Source organism: Opisthocomus hoazin, chromosome 5 (assembly GCF_030867145.1).
Source record: "Opisthocomus hoazin isolate bOpiHoa1 chromosome 5, bOpiHoa1.hap1, whole genome shotgun sequence".
NCBI lineage: Eukaryota > Metazoa > Chordata > Aves > Opisthocomiformes > Opisthocomidae > Opisthocomus > Opisthocomus hoazin.
The window spans coordinates 15,289,176-15,301,312 of record NC_134418.1 but is presented as its reverse complement, the minus strand read 5'-3'; positions in this window follow the sequence as shown (position 1 = coordinate 15,301,312).

Genomic DNA, 12,137 nt, shown 5'->3' with positions numbered 1-12,137 from the left:
AGCCAAAGGGTGAGGCAACGTATAGGAGCAGTATAGATGGCTGGGGAATTTAGTCTTTCATGCTAGCTTGAGCCATAAACTAACATGGCTGTATAGACTTACCAATAAAGATCAGTATTATGATGTCAGCCAGTTAGTAGGTAGGGATGCTGAGCCAAATGACCTCATAGAGGCCTGCATCTTGACACCACAGCCACTTATAAATAATTACCAACACGATACAGGACACACAAATAGAGCAGCATTTTTCCCATGGACATGCATGCCTCAGTGAGGACAGAGATGGCTCAATAACTTCTAAAGGCAAGACCATTAGTCAGATTTAATTTTCCCTCATCCCATCATCAACCACTAATTAGGAGTATTCCCTGGTTTTGTGATTTTTGTCATGGTCATGATATTTGATAGGTCTCTGTAAAGCCCCTGTTTCGGAGCCATGTGATTACATCAAAAATTTTCCAGACCGTAAGGTTGTTTTGTTTTCTTTTTGAAAAGAAGAAAAGCTATAAACCAAAACAAAAGATAGAAAGCCTCCAAATTCTGAGTTTTTCACGTATTGTTATTTCAGTGGCCTGACATGACTTTAACATCTGTGGTTAACAATATGAAGTTAATGTCGTGTCAAAAAACCAACCAACCAAACAACAAAACTGTGCCCCCCAAGGAACCAAAATAAATTGCTCTAACTTTTGATAACCACCAGCTGAGTTTTGATCTGTACCAGGGACATCTATTTACTTCCAGTCTTTTCTTTTACATTTCCTCCCCCCCAAAATATTTCTAATTATCTCTTCTATTAAAATTGTTAGCTTCTTTAAACAGCCCTTAGAATAATTCAGTCTTGTTAATGTTACATGGTATTTTCCATGTAAATAAAAAGAAATATTCAGTACAGAAGAAATGCTAAGAAGGGTAGTTTAAAATATTTTATGGTGAGAAATATTTGAAACTTTCCTTGCTGGCTAGGAATGTGCAGTTTCTAAGCCAAGTGTCCATTCCGGATTATGTAGTTAAACTCTCACTGATACTAAAGACATGAAGACTTTGGGAATTCTATGGCCTGTCAGACTGTTTTCTGAACCAATTATCATTTTATTTTATTCCACAATTACTTTTAGAGATTCACCTTTTCAATGAGAGCAGAAGGGAAACAGCAAAGAAAACATTTCTCTAAAATGTTTTCAGAAAGGCCCACTGGAATTTTAAATGGGTCGTATTTGGTGTACTTTGCATAATTTGTCACACTAAATATGAAACAGATTTCAACTACAGCTGTAGTGCATGTGTTATTCAAAAAAGCTCGAGTCTCCCAGAACAAAACCCTTGGCTTATTTAGAGTTGGTCAAAAAAGTAATCTCTGGGCAGACTGACACTGACTAAAAACATAATGAAATAAAGGAAATGAAATAAACAGTCAGGAGCAGACACCGTCCGCTGAGGATTTCCACAACATTTGCTCTCCATCACCTTTGTTTTTGGCAAACTACATCATTACTTCATGTTAAATGTACTGACGGAGGGAGCAGCTAATATATTAACAATCTGTCTCATCAGCATTATTGTTATCACATGGGGACATGTGCAACGAGAGAAACATACACCTTGTCCTGCAAAAGGGATTTCCCTAGTTATATATCCACCAGGGACCAGCCACAATCACTGCTCTGTCTTTGCAAACCTCCTCTATAGCCAAGTGAGGCTAGTGAAGTGGCTTCAGTTAGGTGTTATGCTTTTCAGGTGCAAATAGTGACTTGCAGTAGGCCTGTTCTGTCTTTGCCAATGTGGTTTGAATTTACAACTCCAACAACAAAAGTAACTAGAACTTGTGTCCTGTGTTGATAGCAGCTCCCCAGCACTCAGTGTCTGTCTTTTGAAGCGGAGGGTGGTCACTGGTGTCTGCAAGCACCACCTTGAGAGAGCAATCACAGCTGCTTCATTTATATATGTGGCTATAGCAGCAACTAGACCTTGACAGTGAAAACCGTAATCACAGATGAGCAGTAAAATTGAAAGAATTCTCTATTTCTGAATAAATATCTAGATTAAATAATAATAAAAGAATACAAAATTTATACTATAGCTTTTAGGAAACAGGAGCTGGTTTTTAACTCTGTGTTTTTATCTTGCCAGCAGAATTCAGTAATGGAGGAGTCTCCTCTGCACTACTGCAATGCAAGCCCATAATACAAGAGGTAGACTCATGACACATATCACTGTTAAGATGTCTAGTATCTCATGTTATAGAAGCCTAACCTTAGTTGCTCATTATTTGGTTTACTGTCAATGTCCAAGCAAAACTCTCCCTGTGATTTTCTCTGCAATCCTTCTTGGTCCGTTATGGGCAGCAATGATCCTGTACATACGAAGTACATGGGGAAGAAGGGTTCTTTTTCATATTGTTACCTAGGCATGACAGAAAGGGGAATAAGAAAGTGGCTTGAAGCTATGCAGAGTGGGTGTGCTCAGCGAAGGTTATGATGTTCGAATGGGCAGAGGCACAGGAGGAAGGAGACTAACTGCTAACTCTGTCAGCACTTTAGAAAATGGAAAGTAACTGTGTAATTAAATCACGTACATAAGTGGCCAAATTAAAACTGTAGAAGAAACTTTGTGGAATTTCTTAACAGTTTTATTCCTCTCTAATGCAGTTTAATATAATTCTTATCTGGGTTCAAGAAATGCCTTAAGGAATGACATATACTGCAGCTAAAAATTTAACAATGGTTGACTCAAACTTTAGACATGATTTTATAACTGCTTCTTTCCTATGCTTTAAAATGCTATGAAGTTTACTGGTTAAAATCTGCTAAGTGTCTTGTTTTGAATGGATTTCTATAAGGTCCATTCTTTGATCTACTACTATGACATAACTTGGGACTTCACAGTATTCCACCTATGGTCTTCACTGAGTAAAAGGTGAAACTCAGTTGGAACTGGATATTGGTGGCTGATCAGTAAAAAAAATACCAACACCATCCCCCCCCCCCCCCTCCCCGAACCACTAGTTTTCACTATGGCTGAGTCAGTAGGAAAGGACATACTTATTTTTGTTGACAACAGTCCACTTAGCGAAGCATGAAGAGACACGCTGCTTGAGATATAGATCTAAGAGCAAAAGGTTTTGCTGAGCTTTCCTATGCCTTTCTCCCTGGTGTTTTGGGGCTAGGTAAGTGTTCTACCATCTGAGAAATGTTTCAGTAAGGCCTGATCTTACACCAAAGGAATTCAGTAATAATACTCCTGAGCAAAATCAAAACTTTAATTTCCAAGCCAAACCATCAATTTCCTGGAACACCTTCATCTCTTCTCCTCCTGGCAGTTGTTCCCCTTTTAACCTTCCTTTATCCTAAAACCATCACAAACAGTTTCAGTCAGCATGATGTAAAATGAACTAGCCGTTTCCAGGTAGGAGCATCTGACATGCAAATCAGGATTCAGTCACCTACATCATAAGATGGAGGGCCTAAGAGAGGGGAGGCATTTGAAATATTGAGTCTCCAGGAAGAAAATGAAGAAATAGTTCCTGCATATAAGTATCCATATATAGTTGCATTCTTCTCACATCTAGATGACAGACCTTGTCAAATGTTAAGAAGGAAGACCTGTGAAGGAAGAGATTCAAATACACAAGTGAATCTTGCATATTCATTGTCCATTTAAAAATTTTAGGTCTTTGATTCTTATTTGTGATTTGGTTTGTGTCTTTCAAATGTGAAGTGAAGTATCTTCGAGCAGTGGGCTTTATAAAAGCGTGCATCTGAACTTGGAACATCAGAAGTGGTCTTTGAGTAAGAAAGGATAAGGTGATGAGAACTAAAAGGATTTTATGAGAAACTTAAAGCCAGGCACTGCCTGTCAGATCATGCTGGTTTCCAGTGTTGTGTAAATAGCAAGGCTCTGAGTGGCTACAGAGAGAAAAGATTCAGAAAGTGAAAAACAGTAATATTGCTTTCTAAATGCAATTGATAATTTTCTTTCAACCTATAGAGGACAACTCAGGGTATTGTGATGTTGAGAGATTTCCAGTATCAGTATGTTTACATTTGCATGCATTATTTCAGTCTGTTCTTCCCTTTGTTTTTCTTAATTATAACTTACAAGCTGCAGAGCGTAGCTGAGAACTTAATGTATACCATTCCCTAATAGCTTTTAGTCTACCGGAAGAAACAGCCAAGTCTATCTCATTTGGCCTGCTCTGTCATTATGGTACAATCATCTGTCACGTACGTTCATTGCAAAGGAACTGAATGCAGTGTTGTGTCTAGAAAGTACAGAATACAGAGAACTGACTTTAAAGAAACTTAGACCTCAGCTTGTTTCCCCTGACTTGATACTTGTCTGAAGATTAGGCGGGTAATTTTATGAAGTTCCCCATCCAGCTAGTAAAAAGGAGATAACTCTAGTCAATGATTTATTCCTTCTTAAAATAGTTAGGACGAGTTACCTGCTGGAAATGCTCAGCTCTTCCCATCGATTAGAGGATTATCAGGAGTAAGTACCTAATATTTTAGTAATGGTAAGTCCCAGTTCCAAATAACTCTTGATGACTAATAAACAGAATTATGACCATGAAGTGGAGAAATACTGGGCAGAACATGTATTGCTATAAACAGATAGTTCTGTCAAAGTCAGTGGCTCTGCTGACTTCAAAATCACTATGTGCCTTCTGGTTTTATTACCAGGTACAAGGCAGGAGAATCAGGAAGAATGTAAGTGTTATAGAGTTGGAGGTCTTCAGTTATAACAGTATGTCAGGAGTAATTTTACTTGAAGTCAATGGAAATGCACAAGTGTAAAATATTGTAGAAGCAAAGAGGAATTAAGAAATGGGATCTGGTCCAAAACTCGCTGAAATCCATGCAAACTTTTTCTCTGCATCCACTGAACTTTGGATCAAGCTCCTAGTTCCTCGGATAACAACAGCAGTTTGCCTTCTTAGGGGTGCCAACATTTCTGCAGTAGTCAGACATATTCTGCTCCACTGCATCTAGCAGGGTATTGAAAGTAGTGCTCTGCTCAACATATCTGTACAAAGCAAATCCACAATATCTGTGGACATTTTCTGTCTCTTCACCATGTAAACAGAGAACTAAATTGTATATTAGAGCAACTGTGACTACGATATCTCCATTTATCTGTCTCTTGTTTGTTCCTAACACCATCTGTTACTATGCAGTAGAAATGGTTGAGCTGCCCTTCCAAATAAGAGAGCAAAGATTTATACCTTGCTTGTGGTTTTAAAATCCAAGTATCTGTTCACCTCTCCGGGCTTGAAGACTTCATAAACTGAAATAAGTTACTAGTCTCTGTATGAATAGAAGTTGTGCATTTACTTTGTATTTATATTTAGGATTGATCTCCCCTTTTTGTATCAAGTTTATCATCGCCTTATTTCATTACTTTTACTGTAAATCTTGAAGTTCAAAAAACAGCCAACTTTTTTAAAAATTGATGTTGATCTAGTTTGATCGCATTGAGCAGGCTAAAATATGCAATAAGGAGTAAAGCTGGCAACAATTATAGAAACATAATTGGGAAAGCGAATGTCTCTGGAGAAGAGAATAGCAAACAAAAAGAGCTAGAAATTTTGACGTTTTAACGCTGTTTCAATGCCGAGTTTAAGAATCTTTGAGGCTCTTCAGGATGTGCCAACAGGTCAAAGCACTTTCCAGTTGCTCTACTTCTTAATAAAGTGGAACTGTTTGAGGATTTGACAAGTCCCACGGGTCAGGAAACACATATTAAACAGCCTTAGAGAATTTTTCCCTTTCAGTATTGAACCAATATTGTATGACATAAAAAGCAGTACTCCATTCTCTTCTCTGCCATACAGAGATCTCTTTCAATGTCTTTTTTGAGTGTGAGGGTAGAAGGACACTCCATTTAAACATAAATCCTACTCAGTTCAAAATGAGAAAAATAATAAAAGACCTTGCATGAGGAGGGAGAGTTAAAAGAAGGAAGTGAAGAGAAATAGAAAAGAGCAGGAAGACTGAAAGAACAAGAACAAAAATCAGGGGAAGGAAAAAGCTCTTTCATTTTTCTCTAGCCTTCAGTATTATTTTCTCCCTTCTTTTTATTTCATTCTCCAATTGCATTGTTTCATCTGTTGGCACCTCTTTTTCTGTTCTGTAATCTGTCTCATTTTTTTCTATTCATTATTACTCATTTTACGTAAATGCCTTAAAACAATGTTGTTCCTTGAATCCAAACCAACATGCAATGTGTTGTTTTACTGTGAGAGAATATATTTTCCAATTTTCTGTCATCTCTACCAGCAAAACGTGGAAGAGATCTAATTCACAGCCTGTCGTCTGAATAACTTCATCTCATCTCCATGTCTCTGTATCACTTGACAGTCACCTCACCAGCCACAGAACACCTTCATTTGACCAAAGCAGCATATGCAGAGGTAGGGTAAAAACTCAGAGACAGAGAAATTTACTATCATATTTACTTTACAAAATAGCTGAGTAAGTTGAAACATTCCTCATTGTTGCCACATGTCCCTTATTCTCTACCATTTTGTCCAGTTTATATTCAAGATTTTGTTTTATTTCCTGCTTTGTTCTCTTTTGTTATCAACACCTTCCCGTTATGTTTTAATTAATTTTAACTTATCAAGGGATTCTTCCTTCTTTTTAGAAAAAGAATTATCTCCCCATAAATGCTTTCCTATTCCATCTTCTCCAACCTCCTCAGCAAATATCCCAGACATCAGATGGAATGTCTTTAAAGTAATTTTACTTTGCCACTTACTAAGAAATATTTAATTTCTGACTCTAACCGATTTCTGTGCACTGTTACGTGTCTGCTACCATATGGATGAAGTTATTGCTTTTTTTATAAATGTATAATTATATTCACAGGCCCTGTACTTGTTCCTTTCCCTAAATTCTGCAGCAAGAGTTTGTATGAGTAGAGCACTAGAGCCAAATAAGTGTCAGAGTGGATGGTCTAAAGTTATTCAGTTTTAGGATTTGTAAGTAAGCTGTAACATAAAGTAGAGATGGTAAAAAAAAGTCCATTACTTTATTCCTCTTTTTATTGTTGTTGCTGGAAGAATGCAGAATATTCTCATGTACACAAGTAAGGTCATTTGTTGAGCTACCTTTAAAATGGGAGGATTTGAAGAGGAATGCTTAGAATAGAAGAATCCTGAAAGAAATTTACATGTAACACTGATACTTCCGATTTTTATCTTTTTGGTATTTTGAATAATTTTATGTTGAAAAGCAGCTGATTTTGGCTGATGAAGCACTTTGTCACCGTCATTGCTCCCAAAAAATGTCTTCTTTCAAAACCAGCTCTTGTCCATTGGATGCAAACCCTGCTAAATTTTACTGTAAACGAACCATTTCCATTGGATAATCATATGTGCCTAAAGACTGGAATTATATCAGAATAAATTTCTTCCAGTCTGTGTACTGTAATTCTGATTGTGGAAATGTTAGTATGCTTTTCTGAAGCTGTGGGAAGAAAAAAATTTTACACTACAAACTTCAGGGATTTCTGTAGTCCATGTCTGAGGTTTGTTATGTGGACAGGAATTTGGCCATTCAAGTTATGTTTCTGTTACTTTGTTCTACTTAAGGCAATAAATGACTTCTGGAATTGATTAAAAGCTAAAGATCAGGGATTCATCCAATCTACAATGCTGTTATTTGTGTGCAAGGAAGAACATAATGAAGGATGCTCACAATTACATAAGAAGATAGTTATATGATGAGTGCTTAAGAAGTTTAAATGTCCTTTGCTTGTTAGACTGTAATATCCTATACAACTTTGCATCAGATTCTAGGAACAGAACCTGGCTTGCCAAGATAAATGAGTGTCGACAATATTACACCTGAATAATCCACTAAGAATATAGCAGATGATAGAATTTTAGAGGTATCATTCCACTCCTGTGTCTTCTGTGAATGAATCAAGTGACCTGATTATATATTGTGTGAAGAAGGGTTTACACCATCATTCCATATAGCCGTCTCTTTATTTGGGCACTCAACACTTTTTTTTTTAACAATATGCAATGCCACAGAAGTAACACAAGTTACATGAATTCTGCACAACTTGTAAGTTTGTGGTTCCATAACAGAAGCAATTTTGCATTAACTAAGGAACAGGCAGAAGGATTATATTGGTATCAGTGTTTATCATCTAAATGATGAAGGTATCAAGTAATTGCTGAAGTACTTACATAGGACATCTTAGTCATCTCCCTTCTTGTGACGTATCACAGAACTGTGAAATAAATGAATAGTATTTCCATTAACTGGCACATCACATCATATGTGAGGTTAGTATGTTTCACTCAATATCATGAACAGCACAGGCAATAGCTGTCTGTTGATATTATAGAGGGGAAACAATAAAGAAAAAGATAAAATAAACACATGGAGACAGCTTTTTATGTGCAGTGTTATAGCACAGACACCTAACTTAATCCTATTAATAGAACGGTCCTACAAATAGTGTGTTGAAACCATATACCACTTTATCAAATGTACCAACACCTTAGAATGCTCAGGTAATTTGTCAATTTTTCATATTTTCCCAAATTAGCTAATTATTAGAAATGACCGCTTAGCAAGACATCAGCTGCAGTGTGAGAACCTTATGGTCACTTATCTTCCTGTACTCAAGCCACTAACTGTTTGTGCTAAAGATGCCACCATTTAATGTAACTGTTCTTTATGTTTCTTAAAGCAATATCATGACCTTCAGATTTTCACTTTATGTTTCTCCCAGTGTCACAAACAATCACCTTTTCACACCTTTTCAAGACTGACTCCCCAGCTCCTGACAGTCTGCTCTTGCATCCCCAAAGCCCAAAGAAAGCTGCAAATACAATCCCAGGAAGCTGTATTTTATTTTGACCTGTTCCTCCTTTCCTTTGGAAAAAATCCTGAAGAACAGACAAGCAAGTGTGATATATTACCTCTGGTGGCTTAGCTGGACAGCAGCAGGGGCTTGTAATAAGGATGTGGTAATACACCACAAGGAATCTGTAGACTCATAAAACTTGACCTTATAAATCTCTACGTTTATCAGTTCCATACAGCAGCCACTCCCTGTGGTGGAAGTCTCAGACCAATAAACCTGCAGTTGATAACCATACAATTTATCCTCAATTTTTCCCTCCAGGCCAGCTAATCGTGCTACATTAATAATGTCTGTAAAAAATTGGAATGTCATTTGAAAATAAAGATACCATCTGATTCTTTTCATTACTTTGCATATAATTAAGATGTTAAGCGAACTAGTTCATGGTGATAGCCAGGAGTCCTAGACTGTTTTTCTTGTTCATATATCTTTGTTTAAAGTTCCTACTCTCTCACCTGAAAACTGCTTTCCTTCTTTTGGTTTTGGTTTCTTAAAATTCACTTAGTTTCATAAAGTAGATTACTCCTTTCTCTGGACAGTAAACACTTCAGAAACAAGAAAAGATATTTCTGCTGCAGAGACCATTGTATTGCTGCGCTGTGCAGAGGTGTATCTAGTACCTCCAGCATCTTCTGGGAGCTTGCTTCATGTAGAGGGGACCCGGATTTGATGCCAAAGACAGTAGTCTGAATTTCTTTTGAGCACAGGTCTGTATGCACTAGTGCTTCTGACTGGGATTCTATATTTGTCTGTAAAAAGCGCCTGTACAAATACAGTAGTTTCTTCATCTGATTCTCATGCCTATTTCCTCCACACAGAGCTTCACACTTCACACACTTCACTCTTAGTGACGTGCAGTGAGAATGATTTCTGATTAATTCTAGTTTTCAATAAGAAAACTGATTTAGAGTAAAAACCTAGAATCAGAATGACAAAAAATTTAAAATATCCTGATTTATCCTCCGATGCAGTGTTTTAGGTTGAATGGAATGTTTGCGTATCTCCACTTGATAGCTCACTCCAAAGAATATTGCAAAATGGTTGTGAAGTGCACTGGGATGAAACAGGCTAAAGAAATTTAAAATAAGACTAAGGAGAAAGTAGTAAATAGAAGTGTTTTCCTTTTTTAAGGCTCTGTCAGAAAAGAATGTTGACTCACCACCACTTCAGTGCACTTGAAGGAAAGAAAGAAAATACACTGCACCAAACAACAAGGAAATACAGCTTATTTTCTCCTAGGAGCAACAAAGGAGAAAGGAGGAATAGAGAATATTCTTCAGAACATAAAACTTTCTTGGGACTTTGGTTACAGACGCACTCGCACATCTTCTCTTAGTAAAGGCAAGATACAGGTCATAAACAAAATTCCAGAGAATTCAGTATATTTAGGACTTGATTTTGTATTTGAGGAAACTTTGTTCCATGTACATAGGCTAAAAATGTTCAAAATTGTATGAACGGGGTCACACCAGACCAATACTCACTCAGATTGCCAAAACATGATACAAGACAATGCATTTGGAAGAAAATATTCTGAGGGAAAAGAAATTGGAAACAAACAAATAAAAAATATAAACATGATTTAATTTGGTTTTATTTTATTCCCTTTCTTTTTGCTCAGGAAAAAAATAAAATGCTGTTTTCAGAAAATCAGTTCACCTTGTCTGTTTAGTTACCAGCAAGGACAACAAAAGGAATAACAATGACAGCATAATATAGGAGTTCTCTTTCCAGTATTATCCTTTCCCCAAAGGCAATGTAGAAAAACAAAACTAGGCAGACTCTTTTTTTCTATAGCTGGGCAGGTTTGTATTTTTTTAGGATTCATTTTCCTGTAATATGAATTTTCAGTCAAGATGTACTTATATTCTGATTTTATAATCATGTGACCATTTTAAAATGGTTTTTTTTAAAGATATGTTAACAAATTCACAATATTGCTTGCAATAATAATGCTGTAATACCCTGGCTTCTTCAGTTAGTTATGCAACAGATTTTATTTGGGCTAGAAATTTTCCCAAAGAATTTTCAGATACAGCCTCATACATAGCATAAAATAAAGCAGTTTTGACAGCTCTCACAAATTATTTTGTAGTGAAACAAGTACTGCATTTCAGACAAAATGGAATGTTTACTAGACTTCTAAAATATGATGTGATATTATGTTATCTTATATCATATTATGTAATATTTTATAATATTGTCTTATATTAGTTTTTACTCTTTAACAAGATCAGCATAAAAATGAGCCAGTATTCAAATTGTTCATTCAAGCCAGTGTAGTCTTTTATTGTGTATATATATATAAAGGAAATGATAAACTATGAACACTGGATCTGATTTTGCAGTAGCTAACCACAGAAGTTGTATCTCTGCTTTCTTTCATAGAAAGTTGATCTGCCAGTCCTTCAGAAAGTAATCCTGCCTCGTCAAACCAGTTCCATGGAGGAATTTCATGTCCAGTTATTTGAATGACTAGGATTACTTATGTAAGATCCACAAATTCAAATGCTTATCATCATCATAGAATTTTTTGCAAGTTGATTCATACAAAACATGTCTACACCACATAAGGGAGAGGAATGAAAAGCTCCTGGAGGTACTACTAGCCTGAGAAAATAAAAGGACTAGTTAGTGCAGGGTATTGCTGGTGGACATGCCATTTCACCTACACAAGGATTATTCTTCGCCACAAAGTGCCTGGCAAATTAGGTAAGACTGTTTTTCTACCTGAGCTGGCTTATTCAGAAACAGTAGACGTACCAGTGCATTATGCTCACTGGCCTTTCCAGCACTCAGGTTAGCTGTCAGAGATGCATTGCTGGCACCTCTGCATCGCCTTCTGGTCACACTGAGGCAGCATAATCATTCAAATATTTAGAGTCCTATTCTCTGGCAGGCATAACGGGCTTTATGCCCTCCTGAACCACACTTTCCTTTCATCTGCTCTTCTGCAAAAATAGTAAGTATAAAACACTACCATTCCCCTGAAAGTAGGCTTTAAACCCCTGCAGCAGCTTACGCAGATTCTCAGAAGACTGTATGAGTTTAGAGTGCTGAAGCTAATTAGTTCCCACAGGGTGGAAGAGGCAGAAGAAGAAATTTGGCAAGGGTTCTATTTTTGAATAGCCCTATATCATTGTAGCTGCAGCCTTATTTTCAGACATTCCCAGTCTTAGCTTTTTCTCTGGAACCTCTCCAGTCCCCTGAACTCCACCAGGGCCTGTCTACATAGGAAAACCACTGAAACA